Raw genomic sequence first — 17,771 nt, 5'->3', positions numbered from 1 at the left:
GCAAACGAATTCCAGATGTGTGTGCTCCCTTGTGCACCTGGCTAATGTGGGTCCTGGGGAATTGAGCCTCCAACCCGGGTCCTTAGGCTTCACAGGCAAGTGTTCAACTGCTAAGCTTAACCACTAAGCCATCTCTCCAGCCCTGCCAGGACTTCTTTATGGAGAAGGAAATTTTTCAAAAAGAAAGAAGGCAGGAGAGATAGTTTAGTGCAAACCCTAAGGACTCATATCCAACTCTCCAGATCCCTCATAAGCCAGCCGCACAAAGGTAAGTCAAGTGCAAGGTCACACATGTCCACTAGGTGGCGCAAGTGTCTGGAGATTGCAGTGGCCGAGGCCCTGATCCATTACTTCTCTCTCTAAGATAATAACAAAACTTCTTAAAAAGAAGAAGAATAATAAGAGGAGGAGGAGGAAGAGGAAGAAGCATGGTGGCGGTGCACACCTTTAATCCCAGCACTGGGGAGGCAGAGGTAGGAGGATCACCGTGTGTTCAAGGCCAGCCTGAAATGACATAGTTAATTCCAGGTCAGCCTGAGCTAGAGTGAGACCCTACCTGGAAAAAACAAAAAACAAACAAACAAAAAACGTGATGAGAGCCATGATGGACGCCGAAGTCATACGGAAGTGTCCCCTAATTGATGGGGACGGTGCTGTAGATGATTGGAGAATTGATCCACTCGTGAAAAGCTTCATTAAATCGTGCAACTCTGGATCCCTGGAAGAGGGATATAGCCGGTACCAATGTATGCTGAGCACGCTGTCTCAGTGTGTTTTCAATGGGCAAAACTGCTTGTATATGAGATGTACCTGAGAAAAATACATGATTATTTAAAAATTTACAAGGAAATAGCATGTAGCATTGCTGGGGCACATGAAAAAAATTGCTGAGTGCAAGAAGCAAATCCTTCAAGCGAAACGAACACGAAAAGATCGTCAAGAATAGGGCGCTCTGGCAAAAGTGATCCAGCATCATGCAGACAGGCATGAGACACCGAGGGAGCTAGAGGCTCTAGGGAAAGAATTAGAGCGTCTTTCACATACCAAAGAAAGTGTTGAAGGCAAGCTGGAATTGAGACGAAAACAGTCTCATGTTCTTCTTAGTAGCAACCATGAACTTCAGCAAACAGCCTAGCAGAGGACGACTTTGACTTTGAATGGCTCAATCATTTAAAAAAAAAGCAAAAAAAACAGTTCGTACAATCCTTGTACTAAGCCTAAACCCTTGCCTAGCAAACCTGAATTGAGTGCCTCAGCACTGGGGAAGTGGAAGCAGGACTAGAAAGACGTTCAAAATCAAAGTCGTCCTTTGTTACACAGTAAATTCAAGACCATCCCAGGATACCCGAGCCTCTATTTTATTTATTTATTTTGGTTTTTCGAGGTAGATACAGGCTGCCCTGGAATTCACTCTGTACTTCCAGGGTGGCCTCAAACTCATGGCAACCCTCCTACCTCTGCCTCCTAAATGCTGGGATTAAAGGCGTGCGCCACGCCGGGCCATGTACGGTTTTTGTTTTTTTTTTTTTCGAGTTAGGGTCTCACTGTAGCCCAGGCTGACCTGGAATTCACTCTCAGGGTGGCCTCGAACTCACGGCAATCCTCCTACCTCCTCCTCCCAAGCGCTAGGATTAAGCACATTTTTTTTTTTTTACAGAAAGTTAGAAAACATTAAAATGCAATCATATATTTATATTATCTACCCTCCCAGCTCACACCACGGCATTCACAGTAGCCTCGTAGCGAGCGGGGATTCGCGGGGCCCGGCGGAGAGGGGGCTCGGGTCGCGCAGGCAGGTCCCGGCGCGGAGGCTCCTCCGCCTCCGCCGCCCTCGGGCGCGGACCGAAGACCTGGCCGGGCTGCGCGCCTCCGCCTCCCGCTTCCCTTTCCGCCTGGGCTCCTTGAGGCCTCGGAGTCACGCGGGGCGCTTTCCTTGTTGCGTGCGGGGTTTCGCGTCTTTGCCCGTTTTGCAGGCTTTTCCCCATTCCTGCATCTTCTCTCTCTGCGGATCCCTCTTGCTTGCGGTGGACGCCGAGGGGAAAAAGTAAAGATGGAGTCCTCGCGGGAGGGCCGCGCCGCGAAAACACTGGAGGTGCCGGGGATTGAACCCGGGGCCTCGTGCATGCTAAGCACGCGCTCTACCACTGAGCTACACCCCCTGGCGCTACGATTCTTGAGGGAATACATTCAAGGCAGAAAGCTGGTTTTTTCGTGTGTGTGTGTGTGTGTGTGTGTGTGTGTGTGTGTGTGTGTGTGTGTCCGTACCAGAAGCTAGGGACCACTCTGCTTCCGGAAGTGCAACCCCACACAGATTCAGGGTGCGCCAAATACGATGCTCCAACGTGGTGACCGTTTCATGAAGTTGTTTTTTTTTTTGTCGTCACAAAACAAAAAAAAAAATTATAAACCATTTTAATAAATGCATTGGTAGAAGCATTAGGTAGGCAGGTTATAGTAAAGCTGGAAGTTTTCTGTCTTTGATTTTCCGAGGTAGGGTCTCACTTAGGCTCAGGCTCACCTGGTTGGAATTTACTATGTCGTCTCAGGGCGGCCTCACACTCAGGCGATCCTACTACCTCTGCCTCCGGAGTGCTGGGATTGAAGGCGTGCACCACCACGCCCAGCTAAAACCGGGAAATTTCTGTTATATTCCTTTGGATGGCAAGGTAGTGTCTTGCCCAAGCCCAAATTGACCTGGAACTCACTCTAGTCTCAGGGTAGCCTCAAACTCACCATGATCCTCCTAACCTCTCTGCCTCCCCAATGCTGAGATTAAAGGCGTGCGTGGCTCACTTCTGTTAAATGATTTATTTATTTTTATTTATTTTTTATTGACAACTTCCATAATTGTAAACAGTATCCCATGGTAATGCCCTCCCTCCCCCAACTTTCCCCTTTGAAACTCCACTCTCTATCATATCCCCTCCCCCTCTCAGCCAGTCTCTCTTTTATTCTGATGTCATGATCTTTTCCTCCTATTATGATGGTTTTGTGTAGGTAGTGTCAGGCACTGTGAGGTCATGGATATCCAGGCCATTATGTGTCTGGACTAGCACGTTGTAAGGAGTCCTACCCTAAATGATTTTTTAAAAAATAATTATTTATTATTAATTTATTTGCAAGCAGAGAGAGAAAAAAAATGGGTCTGCCAGGGCCTCTAGCTGCTGCAAACAAACTCCAGATGCATGCACCACTTTGTGTTTCTGACTTTATGTATGTACTGTGGAATTGAACCCAGGACATTAGGCTTTGTAAGCAATCAAGCACCTTAACCACCAAGCCATCTCGCCAGCCCTTAAGTGATTTCAAATGCAACTGTATAAAATTATATTGACGTAATGTACAGTTGGAGTGAAGACAGAGTTGTTGTAATATACATGATATGTTCACCAACAAAGTTCAATGTGGGTAGATGGGAGAAAGCTGTCCAAGTTAAGGACATAAGGACAGAATGTAAAGAGAAAATTAAAGGAAGGCATCCTTTGATTTGAAACACCAAGCCTGGCTTCTAGAAGTAACTTTTCTATCTATGACTGGAATTAAATTAGCATAACACATCAGGTAATCCTGATAAATTAATTTGTATATGGCAAACTTGAGAGTAACCACAAAAAAAGAAAGCTGAAAATGAAATAGAAAACACATCATTAATGAAAACATAATGCTTTGCTAGAATATAGTCACGTAATGCAAAAGAAAGCACTGAAACCTGGGCGTGGTGGCATACGTCTTTAATCCCAGCACTCAGGAGGCAGAGGTAGGAGAATCGTCATGAGTTTGAGGCCACCTTGAGAATACAGAGTGAATTCCAAGTCAGCCTGGACTAGAGTGAGACTCTCCTCAAAAAACAAACAAAAAAAAAAAAAAAGAAGAAGAAGAAGAAGAAAGCAGTGAAAGAACAAAAATGTGCAAAAGATGTAGAAGAGCACCTGGAGGGCATAGAACTCACTACTTCAATAACATTACACGTGAATAGATTAAACAGCCCTATCAGAAGGCAGACTTCCTGGTTAAATGGATATGTTATGTCCACCAAACTGCCCTTGAAATACTTATGTTTGCACCCACGCATGAATGCTACTTTCACTTTTCATTAGAGAAGCTTTTCTTTTCAGATGGCGATGACCACAGGGGAGACTCAAAACTCATCAGAGTGACGGTTGAGTGTTCAACACCGAGGCATCTCTATCACACCATTCGAGTCTGGGGGATCATTTTGGAAGAGGTGGCAGAAAGAACATAAGAGCCAAAGGAGGGAGAGGACTGCTTACAATACTGGCTGTCAGACTCAAAGTGGCCTTGATATACACGACCTTTCAGTGGCTGAGGCTACGTACACAAGAGCTGCATAATAGCAGGAAAAAATGACATCAAAATAGAAGAGAAAGGCGGACACCGTGGCACACACCTTTAACCCCAGCACTTTTAGGAGGCAGAGGTAGGAGAATCACCGTGAGTTCCAAGCCAGCCTAAGACTACATAGTGAATTCCAGGTCAGCCTGAGCAAGAGTGAGACCCTACCTCAGAAAATAAAAATAAAAAAAATAAAAAAATAGTAGAGAGTACTTGGAAAGAAGAGTCAGGGGAGGGGAATTTGAACAGGGCAAAGGGAGTGTGGTGGGAAGGGATTATGACCATTGTATATTGTCTATAAATATAGAAGTTGTCAATAAATTGATTTTTAGTGGGGCATGGTGACACATGCCTTTACTCCCAGCACTGGGGAGGCCTAGGGAGATGGATCACTGTGAGTTTGAGGCTACCCTGAGACTACATAGTGCATTCCAAGTCAGCCTAGGCTACAGCAAGATCCTACTTCAAATAAATAAATAAACACATAGATTTTTGGAGGCTTGCCATGAATTTGAGGCCACCTTGAGACTACATGGTGAATTCCAGGTCATCCTGGGCTAGAGTGAGACCCTACCTCAAAATAAAATAAAATAAAATAAAATAAAATAAAATAAAATAAAATAAAATAAAATAAAAAGATTTTTTTTTTTTTTTCCTGAGGTAGAGTCTCACTCTAGCTCAGGCTGACCTGGAATTTACTATGTATTCTCAGGGTGGCCTTGAACTCTCGGTGGTCCTCCTACCTCTGCCTCCTGAGCGCTGGGATTAAAAGGCTTGCGCCACCACACCCGGCCAAATAGACTAAAAAAAAAAAAAAAAAAGCAAATATTGTGAGACTGGATTTCATAAACGTGACCCAGGTGAGTGACCATAGCAAGATAATAGAATTAAAAAGCCCTAGACCACCTTCTCTGTAAAGATGTGACATTAACAGCCATGCCCAGAACAAGGTTAACAGATTTCTGTACCGAAACCTACCACCAAGCCAGCTGCTTAAAGGTCTGAGGAGGAAATCATGCAATTCTCTCTCCCTCCACCCCTCACCTCTCAGTCACTGGTAGGACTGAAGAAGTCTGGGCTCCGCCCCTTCTTTCTCCCTGCGGAGTGAGAGGGCTTCAGTACACAAGTCAGTGGATGCGGTCCACTTCATTACCGAACAAACAGTGAAATCCCATGATCATCTGAAAGATGCAGAGACAGGGTTTATAAAATTCAACACTTTTTTAAAAAATTATATCTATTTTACTGTTTTTTTTTTTCTTTTTTTCAGTACTGGGAATTGAATTTTTTTCTTTTTCCAGTACTGGGCCTGTGCATTTGAGGCAAGTGAGCTACACGGTGCATCAAAAAGGATAAAAAAAATTGGGGGCATGCATATGCGTACATCTCTGGGGTATGTGAGCAGGTGCATGTTAAGCCGGCCATGGTCGCCCACACCTTTGATCCCAGCACGGTGAAGGCCACTTCCAGGTCAGGAAAACTGAAAAAAACAACAAACTCTGGGTCCTAGAACTACATCAATATACACAAATGTGTCCTTGAGCTCCAAGGTGTACCCCCAGCATGGAGTCCACACCTGGGCATTCTGTGCTTAAATCCCAGACTCACCTGCCCAAACAGCCCGACCTATCTGCCCCGACCCAGGCGGCCTCCGCTGTCGTGGCCGCATGAGGGCCGCCCATGTCTTTCCGGTCGGTGTCTTCCTCCCGGACAGGTGGCCTGGGAGAGGTTGTTGGACAGGGCTGGGCATGAAATTTGCAAGTGTGTTTTCAGGTATGCAGCACATATGTGTGCAAAGGCCTTCCAAATGTGAGATGAGACCAGAAAACACAGTGAAGACGTGTGCCTATTTATTTCATTTTACTTATTTTATTCCCTTCCTTATCCTCGTGTTTAAATTCTCTAACCAAGTGCTGCGTCAAAGCAGTCAGACCCAAATCCCTGCACTTGAGACAACCAAGAATTTCCATCTGGATTCAAACCCAACATCCTTTAAAAACGACTCGTGAGTGGAGAACAACAGGATTTATTGAAGTGGAGAGCGGAGACACGCTGGGGAGGAGGGGGATCAGGAAAGGAAAGGGAGGGTGCCCTGGGAGGAAAAGGGCGGTAAATCACTGAGATAGTGTTCCTGTCTCCTGCAGCCCGGCGTCCCACATATTTTTTATTTTCATAGTTCTTTTTTGTATCCTCTCCATCGCCTCCTCTTCTTTCTCCTCTATCCCTTTTCCCACCCTCCTTCCCTACCTCCCTCCCTCCTTGCCTTCCCTTCCTTCCTTCCTTTCTTCTCTCCATCTTTTCTGGCTCTCCAATACTAAGGAAAGTACCCAGTGTGTCTGGGTTTGTATCCCTGGTTGCAGACACTGGGGGTGGCACGAGACCCGAGACACATTGACATAAAAAGCAAAAGCGGCAGTTTCCTTAACTTGGGAATGAAATAGAAGAACCGGGAGAGGATTCAAGCGTCAGAAAACAAGACGCGAGCTTCACGCTTATTTTTTTTTTTTTTCCCAAGCTGAAGGACTAAGGGGGAAAAGTGGAGGTGCCGGGGATTGAACCCGGGGCCTCGTGCATGCTAAGCACGCGCTCTACCACTGAGCTACACCCCCTCGCCGGCAGAGCGGCTCAAAATCCTCCTATGACCCTGAGCTGCCGCCTGGCGCGTCGGCAGGAGGCGCGCCGAGCCTGCGGATGCTCCGGGGCCGCCCGCGAAGCCAAAGCCCTGGTCCAGCCCCGAGATCCGGAGAACGACGCCGAGCCCGGTCACTCCAGAGAGGGGCTGATGCTCCCTGTCCGAAAAGGACGCCTGCAGCTTGCAGGGAGGGGAGGGGAGCCAGCGCTGAGCGCGTGCAAGGGGACGGGAGCCGCAGCGGACGCCGTGCTGACCGGCGGTCCCGTGGCAGCTGCGGGGCTCGGCTCAGGCCCCGGCCACGGGACGCTAAAGCAGGCCTGACCTGCGAGGCCGCAGGAGGCTGCAGCTGGCCTAGACCCCGATAATCGCACCTGCAGACCAGCAGGAGTGGGGCCGCTCCCTCCCTTGCCTGGCACCCCGGAAGTCTTGGAAAGACTTAGGTTTTGGTTTCCCCGAGCCCATGAGACCCGTACCCGACCCCAACCCTGTATGTTAATGACGTTTCAGCCAGCAGCCCTCGCAGCCATTCCCCCGTGACCTGTTCCCCCACCGTAACCTATACGTTAATGAGGCATCAGCCAGCAGTCTTCACACAGCCAACCCCCCCCCCCGTGACCCGAACCCACCCTAACCCTCTATGTCAATGAGGCATCAACCCTCACAGCCAATCCCCCGTGACCCGAACCCACCCTAACCCTCTATGTCAATGAGGCATCATCCCTCACAGCCAATCCCCCGTGACCCGAACCCACCCTAACCCTCTATGTCAATGAGGCATCAGCCCTCACAGCCAATCCCCCGTGACCCGAACCCCGTACCTTTTCCCGCCACTACATGAAAGCTTATAAGCCATTCCCCCAACTAATAAACGAGCTGTCCTCTGACACAGCCTCACGGGTGTTTCTTCCCCTCACATGCACGTCCACTCCAGACCCTGAACCGCAGTTGCCTGGACACCTCTGGGAAACCCATGAGCAGCGACCCCAGGGCAGCCAGGAATCACAGTCAACGAGTGTTGAATCCTTTCTAAACCTGCCTGTGTAGCTCAGGAACTAATGTAGCCCAGGTTGGCCTCAAAGTCACACAGCAAATCCTCCTGCCTCTGCTTACCAAGAGCTGGGATTGACAGGGCATGAACCACAATTCCCAGCTGAGTTTCTTCTTTCCTTCCTTTTTTCCTTCCTTCCTTCCTTTTCTTTCTTCCTTTCTTCTTTACTATTTGGTTATATTTTTAGTCTTTTATTTATTTATTTTTATCGACAGCTTCGCTAATTACAGACAATAAACCCAAGTAATTCCCTCCTCCCCTCCCACCTTCCTAGTATTTGTACTTATTTATTTGCGAGTGAGTCAGGGAGAGCTAAAGAGAAACAGAAAGGGGAGGGAAAGGAAGCTCCATCCAGGGTCTCTTGCAGCTGCAAACAAACTCCAGAATGCATGTGCCACTTTGTGCGTCTGACTTTAGGTGGGTACTTGGGAATCGAACCTAGGCTATCAGGCTTTCCAGGCAAGTGCCATCTCCCCAGACCCCAGCAGATTTCCTTCTAATTCTTTCTCCGCCATATGGGTCCTATGTCTTTGAAAATGTGAAAAAGAGAGAGCGAGAGAGACCCCCTTCCTTTGAGGTCCTTCCCCAGCTCTGGACCTCACCATCCCAACCAGTCATACCACGCTGGGACCCTCTGACCTGATCCTGTTTGAGGAGGAGTCAGTAGACAGTAAAGAAGTTGTCAAATGGGTGGGCCACAGGCAACCCTGGGGAAAACTTGGAGAGAGATTTCAAATTACATGCTTTCAGGCTTCTAGAACAGAATAGAAGCCATTTGGGACTGATAATAAAGCATAAGTGAACACTGACATCCCTTGAAATTCCAATTATATGAAGAAAACAATTTCTCTGCAAACCACATCTCCATTGTATAACAAGATGAAATATTATCTATCTCCTCACTTTGGCAATAACTGTTTCCTAAAGGGATGAAAGTAATGATTTTGCTAGCTCTTTAAATTCATTAAAAATGGAATTCTATCTTTGAGTACAAATTTTAATGTTCAGAAAAAAAACATGTATAGATGAATTATGATCACAAAAAAAAATAGCAGAGGCCAAGTAATAAAAACAACCTTTTATGTTTTGTTTTGTTTTTTTGAGGTAGGGTCTCACTCTAACTCAGGCTGACCTGGAACTCACTATGTAGTCTCAGGGTGGCCTCGAACTCACAGCGATCCTCCCACCTCTGCCTCTCGAGTGCTGGGATTAAAGGCATGCACCACCACGCCCAGCTAACCAAATTACTTTGAAAGAAATAAAGATTAAAACAATTCTTGTAACTGGTTAGATTTCCAGGAAGTCGGGAAAAGGTATGGGTATTTCTACACAAAATGCACTCACATTCTAAGACCTTAATAAGAAATTTTCAAAAAGAAAAACTATTATCTCTTAAACTCAATAGGTGCTGGAAAGAAATGACAGGAGTGCTCAGTACTACAATATCTCTCTCACACCTTCCAAGGCTCAGGGTCTAATGTGGAAGAGGTGGCAGAAAGAATGTAAGAGCCAAAGGAAGGGTAGGACTCCTTACAATGTGCTCCCCCCAGACACAAAATGGCCTGGTTACTCATGACCTCACAGTGCCTGACACTACCTACACAAGACCATCATAATAGGAGGAAAAGGCGATGACATCAAAATAAAAGAGAGACTGACTGAGATGGGGAGGGGATATGATGGAAAATGGAATTTCAAAGGGGAAAGTGGGGAGGAGGGAGGGTATTACCATGGGATATTTTTATAATCATGGAAGTTGTTAATTTAAAAATTTGAAAAGAAAAACAATAAATCTTAAAAAATATATATATCAATTTTATTAACAGAAACGCTCGACTTTTTTCTTTTTTGCCTTTAATTACAACCCGTATAGTCTACCCTGTCAAAAGCCTACCAAAAATTTTTAAAAGTTGAGAGACACAGTTTAGGATATTCCTCTCCAAATGGATTGTGGTTTAAGTAAAGGTGGACATCACAAATTAACTTCAGAGGGTGATGTGTGTTTGGAAGCCGGGGACTCGCTGCCAGGCTGGCCTACAGAGAGTGCCTGGCTCTCCGCACGCCTCCCGCCTGCTGCAAGCCAAAGCCCCTGAGCTCTTCCAGCCCTGACTCCACGGGGCTCTCGGAGGCCCCACAGAGCTTCCCGCCCTTCCACAGCTCCCGAGATCTAATTTTAGAATGCTTTGTCAATGGTCACATTTTTGTTTCAAATAAAGGCTTTTTTTTGGGGGGGTGCGGGGGTTCGAGGTAGAGTTTCACTCTATTAGTCTCAGGGTGTCCTCGAACTCAGGACGATCCAACTTCTTCTGCTTCCCAAGTGCTGGGATTAAAGGAATGCGCTACCACGCTTTTTATTTTATGTTTATTTATACTTTTTTTTTTTTTTTTTTTTTACTAAATTGCATCTTCCATAGAAGCGGAGAGAAGCCCCTCCCCACCGAGTCACATTGGGTTTGGTTGTTATGTGCTGCCCCTAAGTCAGCAGTTGGCCGCGTGGCCTAATGGATAAGGCGTCTGATTCCGGATCAGAAGATTGAGGGTTCGAGTCCCTTCGTGGTCGATACTTTTCTTTGTTCATTGCTCTCTGATGGATTTGAAACGTGTTTGAAATTCTATTTCCACCGTTTTCCTTCTTGTAACTGTGTAACAAGGGCTTCACAAATGTGAAAGGCAGAGCGGGACCTCGTGAAGATGAAAACCACGTGACCAACGTGGCGCCTAGGGAGAGTTCAAGGATTAAGGTTTGTTTCAACTCATCTGACAAAGGTCAGCAAGGGCTGATAAGAAGCTGGGTGCAGCCAGGTGGTACAAAGTGTGCATAACCTCCGGAGGACCTGCATTGCTACCCAAGCACCCAAAACAGCAACGCCTAGATTTCCTGCCAACAAAGGTTAACACCCGCCTACATTCTTACAACCATCAGACACTGATTAATATTAATTGCCATGTGGCCGAGGCAGAAACCCAGACCTACAAAGGTATAATTTCTTTCTCTTTCTTTTTTTTTTTCTCTCTCTTTCTTTCTCTCCTTTCTTTTCTTTTTTTAATGAAGGGTCTCCTTCTAGCCCAGGTTGACCTGGAATTCACAATGTAGTCTCAGACTGCCCTTGAACTCACGGCGATCCTCCTACCTCTGCCTTCTGAATGCTGGGGACTGATGGTCTGCACCACTATGCCCTGCCAAAGGTATTATTTCTTGCTCAAAGTTCCACAGCCAGTGATGGGTAAACTTGAAAACTGAGCATTCTTTTTTGAGGTAGAATCTCGCTCTAACCCAAGCTGACCTGGAATCCACTATGTAGTCCCAGGTTGGCCTCGAACTCACAGCAAACCTCCTTTTGGGATTAACGGATGGTGTGCAATCAAACCCCGCCAAAAAAAAATATTATTTTAAAAGCTCCATCTCAGTGTTTAAAATAGTTTTCTTGGGCCAGGGACTTAGTTGATTGGCAGAACACTAGAATAGCATATGCACAGTAAAAGAAAATAAAAATAAACATTTTTTTAGAAACCAATAAAAGTTTGTTTACTAGCGGGGCGTGGTGGCGCACGCCTTTTAATCCCAGCACTCCAGAGGCAGAGAGATAGGAGGATCGCTGTGAGTTCGAGGGCACCCTGAAACCACATAGTGAACTCCAGGTCAGCCTGGGCTAGAATGAGACTCTACCTTGAAATGCCAAATAAAATAAAATGAAAATTAACCCCTTCGAGGGCAGAGAAGCCGGTCTGAGCATCGCTGCAAACCTCGGATGCCAAGGCCCCCTCCCACCCCGACCGTCTTTGCTCTTCGACCTGCGCTGGACGCGCGGGCCAGCCGACCTCCCGCAGCACCGGCGGGGGCTGCAGGCCCGACCCCCGCCCTCTGGGTCGCACCAGTCCTCCACGCTCTTGGACAGGCGTGCGGGGATCCGGGCTGTTTCCGCTCGGGCTGTGGGACACTTGCACACCTGGGTGCAAACGGAGCGGAGCGACTCACACCGCGCTAGCGCAGGTGGGCACCGCCACCTACCTGTGCAGAGCACCAGCCAGCACTCTAAATAACCACGCAAATTAAACCGTACCATCCAATAGTGGCACGTCTGTTATGAGGGAAACCAACTGCACTCTAATTGGACTGGAGGCCCACTCCATGGGAGGGAATGCATCCCTGATACTGAAAACCTACAACAGGGGTAGTCATGCGCCCTATGGGTGTAACGTCTGCTGCTGTCTGGCTAAATGTATGTACTATGCTTATCTAACTGCCCAGTAAGCTCTTAATGTTCAAACCCTGATATTAATGCTACTCTCACGTTTGGTAGAGAGCCTTCTCTTTTCAGAGGGCAGTGACCTTGGGATGACTAAGAAGGCATCATGGTGCTGGGAAGAAGTGACAGGAGTGCTCAGCACTGCAATATCTCTATCACACCTTCCAAGGCCCAGGGTCTATTTCAGAAGACATGGCAGAAAGAATGTAAGAGCCAAAGGAAGGGTAGGACTCCTTACAACGTGCTCCTCCAGACTTAAAATGGCCTGGATATCCGTGACCTCACAGTGCCTGACACTACCTACCCAAGACCATCATACAGGAGGAAAAAGATCACGACATCAAAATAAAAGAGAGACTGATCGAGAGGGGGAGGGGATATGATGGACAATGGAGTTTCAAAGGGGAAAGTGGGATATTGTTTACAATCATGGAAGTTGTCGATTAAAAAAAAAGAAGAAGAAGGAAAAAAAAGTACCACCCATAAACCTACTGGAGGAGGCGGGCACGCGGAGGTACACGCCTATAATCACAGCATTGGGGAAATGGAGGTAATTGTTTCAGGAATTTGGCGCCAGCCTGGACTACATACCAATAAATAAATTAAAAATTAGACAAACAAATAAAAACAACCAGAAAAGGGCTGGAGAGATGGCTTAGCAGTTAAGGCACTTGTCTGCGCAGCTTAAGGACACAGATCTGATTCCCCAGTATTCATGTAAACCAAATGCACAAGGCGACACAGGTGTCTGGACTTCGTTTGCAGTGGTTGGAGGCCCGAGCATGCCCATTCTCTCTATCTGCCTCTTTCTCTCTCTTAAATAAATAAAAATTTAAAAATACCTGGAAAATGCAAAACACAGATCTCACCTTAAAGAGAGTGAGAGTTTATTTTGAGCTAAATGTAAATGATCACAGTTTGGGAATAATGGATTCAGGTTGCTTCAAGTGACATGTTCAGACTGGGGAAGTGTTGCATGAACGTATTCACAGTCACAGAACCAAAGAAAGTCATAAATCAGTATATTTAACCAAGTACAGTGGTGTGAAGGCAGGTAGCCATGTTAGCGGGGAGGCAGGAGAAGTCGCTGACAGCGCGCGGAAGGACACAGAATCACGTGTGTCTGACATGGTGGCTCTCAAGCTCATGCTGTCCAGGAGTCCACCTGCCGTCTTCTCTGGGAGATGAGGAACGTTGGGAGGTTCTGATGTTTGAGGCAGTTTCTGAAGAAAAGAGATTTAGCAACAGCCATTACCTCCACCCCACCTCATAGATAAATGCCATTTTTCTTTAAAAAGCAGGAGGTCAAGGGTGAGTCTAGAAATGTCTCTAAGTTTTGTGAAGCCTTTGCAGAAAACAATTAGCTCTTATTTCAGAAATATGAACATGGAGGGAAAATGAATAAGTTCAAACCACCAGATAGACACTAGGAAAGAAATCAGATGCTCCATAGGGGGAGTGTTTTGCTGGGGAGGGAAGATGGAAGGGTTGGAGGCAGGGTCTCACTCTGGCCCAGGCTGACCTGCAATTCTCTATGTGGTCTCAGAGTAGCTTCCAATTCACCGTGATCCACTTACCTCTGCTTCCAGAGTGCTGGGATAAAAGGACTTGCACCAGCGGCCATTTAGTTTTCTTCCCCCACTCCATCTTTCCCCTCCCTCCCCCCTTGAGGCAGGATCTTATTCTAGCCCAGGCTGACCTAGGATTCACTAAGTAGTCACAAGGTGGCCTCGAATTCACGGTGATCCTCCCTACCACTGCCTCCTGAGTTGCAGGGGTTAAAGGCTTCCTTTACTTTTAAAAATATTTATTTATTTATTTACACACAAAGAGAGAGACACAGCAGAGAGACAGAATAGACATGCTAGGGCCTCCAGTCACAGCAAACAAATTCCAGATGCATGTGCATTGGGTACTGGGGAGTTGAACCCTTATTGGTAGACTTTGCAGGCTTCACCACTGAGCCGTGTCTCCAACTCATTTAGTTTTCTCAATGGAGGAGAATTTTTTTTAGGGGGAGAGGCAGCTGCACACAGCTCTCAAGATCCTTAGTTAGTGGGGCTGGGAGGGAAAGGAAGAAGAGGAGACAGAATAAGAGAAAGAAGGAAGGAAAGGGGAAAGGAAGGGAGGGAAGCAGGGAGGCAGGCAGGCATTTGTGAAGGGAAAATAAAACGAACTACCATAAGATTTCTACTGTAATTGATCCTCTGTTTTGTTTAAAGGTTGTCAAAGTCGGATATAAATGTACATCTTACAATCTGCAACATTTCCTTTGAGAGGAGCAAGCATGAGTGTCCCACCCAGACAGCACTGAGTAAAAATATATGAGTTACAAAAATAAAGCACGAATACACCATGTGATTGGAGAGAAACAATTGTTACAAAACTCGGCTCGCTGCTGGAGGCAATATGTGGAAGAAGGTCTCCTCTCCATGTTTTATTCGGGTTACACTAGCCCTGTCAGGACCGATCAGGCAAAAAATATTGATCAGATGAGAGAGCTAGGTCAAGACGAGGTTTCTGCGGCTCAGCTTCCCGGGACGGGGGGCTGGGCTGCTCTCGGAGGATCTCGCGGCGCTTCCGCCTCGGACTTTACAGTGTCGACCAGAAACGTTTAAAAGTCGAGTTTTAAAACATGGTTTAATAGTTCTTATGTAGGTGGCGCACGTCAATACATGTGTTAGGAAAAATGAAGCTGGAGGAGAAAGAAAAGTGTATGTGTCAGAAGTGGGATTCGAACCCACGCCTCCATACGGAGACCAGAACCCCCAGCGCGGGGAAGCGGAGCTTGAGTCTGGCGCCTTAGACCACTCGGCCATCCTGACACCTTGCACAGCAGCTCGGATTTTTCCCTCTTATGGATACCGCGTGAGCACCGTGCTTTCGGCACGTCGTGGGCGCGGGTTGTTGGTAAGGGTGACAAACAGAAAGACCGCCACCTGTGGCTTGAAAAAGACTTAGAGGAAAAAAAAAGAGAGAGAAGAAAAACTGAAAAAGAAAAAAAAAAAAAAATAACCAGGCATAAAACTCGATGTTATGGGACAAGGAGGACAAGAAAGGGTAAAGGGAGGTGATTATGACGAAAATGCATTGTGTACATGTATGAAAATTGTCAAAACAATTTTTGTTTTTGCGAGATAGGGTCTCCCTTTAGCCCAACCTGACATGGAACTCATTCTGTAGTCTCAGGCTGGCCTCGAGCTCATGGTCATCCTCCTATCTCTGCCTCCCAAGTGCTGGAATTAAATAAATATGTTTTTTTCCTTTTTGCTTATAATAATTATTATTATTGAATGAGACCCTACCTCGGGAAGAAAAAAAAAAAAAAAAAAACCAGAAAACCCGACCACTGGATGCAAACGTGGATGCTTGGGTCTCCAACCCCTGGACCTCAACAAGATCTTGAGCCTGGTGTGTCTTGGAGCAAAGACCCGGGTGTTAGGCCAGACCCCAGATCCCCTGCTTGGGTTGCATCTGTCCGCAGAACTGCCTCCACCTAGAGAGTTCAGGGACACTGTGCTTAAAGCCACACACGAAAGCCAAATGCCACCCAGACAGTACTTTTTTTTTTAACTTTTAAAACGTTTTACTGACAAGTTCATGATCATTTAATCTTCTCCCACTACCTTCTCTTTTCCCTCCCAAGTTTCCCCATCCAATGAAACCCTTCTTTTCAACTAGTCTCTCTCTCTCTTTTATTTTTGTTTTTAGAGGTAGGGTCTCATTCTAGTCCAGGCTGACCTGGAAGTCACTATGAACTCTCAGGGTGGCCTTGAACTCATGGTGATCCTCCTACCTCTGCCTCCTGAGTGCTGGGATTAAAGGCCCGCGCCCCACACCCGGCTTAGTCTGTCTATTTTAATGTCACCCCTCCCCTCCTTTTATTCAGGTCTTGTGTACAAGTGTCAGCCACTGTGAGGTCATGAATATCAAGGCCGCTTTGTGTGTGGTAGACAGTAAGGCAAGGACTCCTCGCCCTCTTTTGGCTCTTACATTCTTTCCAACACCTCTTTTGCAATGGTCCTTTGGCAGTATTTTTGTTTGTTTGTTTTTCAAGACAGGGTCTCATTTTAGCCCAGGCTGACCTGGAATTCACTATGTAATCTCAGGCTGGCCTCAAAGTCATGGTGATCCTACCTCTGCCTCCCAAGTACTGGGATTAAAGGTGTGCACCACCACACCTAGCTAGGTCTGACATTCTTACACAAAGAACACAGAGCATCGTGGACGTATACTGTGTGTGGTGATGTCAGATCCACAGAGCACGATGTATGTATACCGTGTGTGGTGATGTCAGATCCACACAGAGCACCATGTATGTAGACCGTGTGTGGTGATGTCAGATCCACAGAGCACGATGTATGTATACCATGTGTGGTGATGTCAGATCCACAGAGCACCATGTATATATACCGTGTGTGGTGATGTCAGATCACACAGAGCATCATGTATGTATACTGTGTGTGGTGATGTCAGATCCACAGAGCACCATGTATATATACCGTGTGTGATGTCAGATCACACAGAGAATCATGCATGTATACCGTGTGTGGTGATGTCAGATCACACAGAGCACCATGTATGTATACCGTGTGTGGTGATGTCATCACACAGAGCATCATGTATGTAAACTGTGTGTGGTGATATCAGATCCACAGAGCGTCGTGGACGTATACTGTGTGTGGTGATGTCAGATCCACCCAGGGCACCATGTATACATACTGTGGGGTACAAGTTGCTTTGTGTACCCACCTGGTTTCTGGCTCACTGCTCTCCAGCTGTGCCTTCTCCTTTCTCTTTTCTTGCTTCCGTTTCTCTGTAGATAAGGGCATATGGCCACATCTCATGAGGCTCTTAGGAGCACTGATCACAATACCATGCAGAAACTCTTTCCACTGGTAGCCAAAGCTCTGGTAAGTCAATATTCTAGCCTCTTGAAATCAAGTTCAATTCTCTAGTCCCCAGTTTAATATTTTTTTTTAAATATTTTATTTTTAAACCAGGTGTGGTGGCACACACCTTTAATCCCAGCACTCACTCAGGAGGCAGAGGTAGGAGGATCGCTGTGAGTTCAAGGCCACCCTGACAATACAGAGTGAATTCCAGGTCAGCCTGAGCTAGAGTGAGACCCTTCCTCGAAAAACAGAAACAAAAAATTTTATTTTTATTTGAGAGAGAAGGAAAGCAGCAGCACAGGGGCGGGAGAGAGAGAGAGAGAAAAGTGTGCTAGGGTGCCCAGCTGCAACTTCAGACACAAGAGCTACCATGTGCATCTGCTGATGTGGGGGCTGAGGATGGAACCCAGGTCCCTAGGTTTTGGAGGCAAGCACCTTAATCACTAAACCATCTCTCCAGCCCTCATTTCTTTTTTTTTCTTTATTTTTTTTATTTTTCGAAGTAGGGTCTCACACTAGCCCAGGCTGACCTGGAATTCACTATGGAGTCTCAGGGTGGCCTAGAACTCATGACAATCAAGCCCTCATTTCTTGAA

The 17,771-nt window shown here is 46.6% G+C and overlaps 4 non-coding genes and 1 pseudogene across 4 annotated transcripts; 2 read left to right on the top strand and 3 right to left on the bottom strand.

Annotated features, from left to right (window-relative positions):
• The first annotated feature begins 592 nt into the window (after positions 1-592).
• On the top strand, positions 593-1,135 carry LOC101605483 (annotated as a pseudogene).
• Positions 1,136-2,087: 952 nt separating this feature from the next.
• On the bottom strand, positions 2,088-2,159 carry Trnaa-agc. Its single transcript has one exon. It is a non-coding gene; the product is annotated as a tRNA-Ala (tRNA).
• A 4,731-nt stretch (positions 2,160-6,890) lies between these two features.
• Trnaa-agc lies at positions 6,891-6,962 on the bottom strand. Its single transcript has one exon. It is a non-coding gene; the product is annotated as a tRNA-Ala (tRNA).
• Positions 6,963-10,520: 3,558 nt separating this feature from the next.
• Positions 10,521-10,593, top strand: Trnar-ccg. Its single transcript has one exon. It is a non-coding gene; the product is annotated as a tRNA-Arg (tRNA).
• Positions 10,594-14,999: 4,406 nt separating this feature from the next.
• Trnal-caa lies at positions 15,000-15,105 on the bottom strand. Its single transcript has 2 exons — positions 15,068-15,105; positions 15,000-15,045 (listed from the first exon to the last, which is right to left on the bottom strand). It is a non-coding gene; the product is annotated as a tRNA-Leu (tRNA).
• Between the last annotated feature and the right edge of the window lie 2,666 nt (positions 15,106-17,771).

The sequence above is a fragment of the Jaculus jaculus genome, chromosome 13 (assembly GCF_020740685.1).
Source record: "Jaculus jaculus isolate mJacJac1 chromosome 13, mJacJac1.mat.Y.cur, whole genome shotgun sequence".
Classification (NCBI taxonomy): Eukaryota; Metazoa; Chordata; class Mammalia; order Rodentia; family Dipodidae; genus Jaculus; species Jaculus jaculus.
The sequence above is the reverse complement of the archived record's forward strand: the minus strand, read 5'-3'. Positions and strand labels throughout refer to the sequence as shown.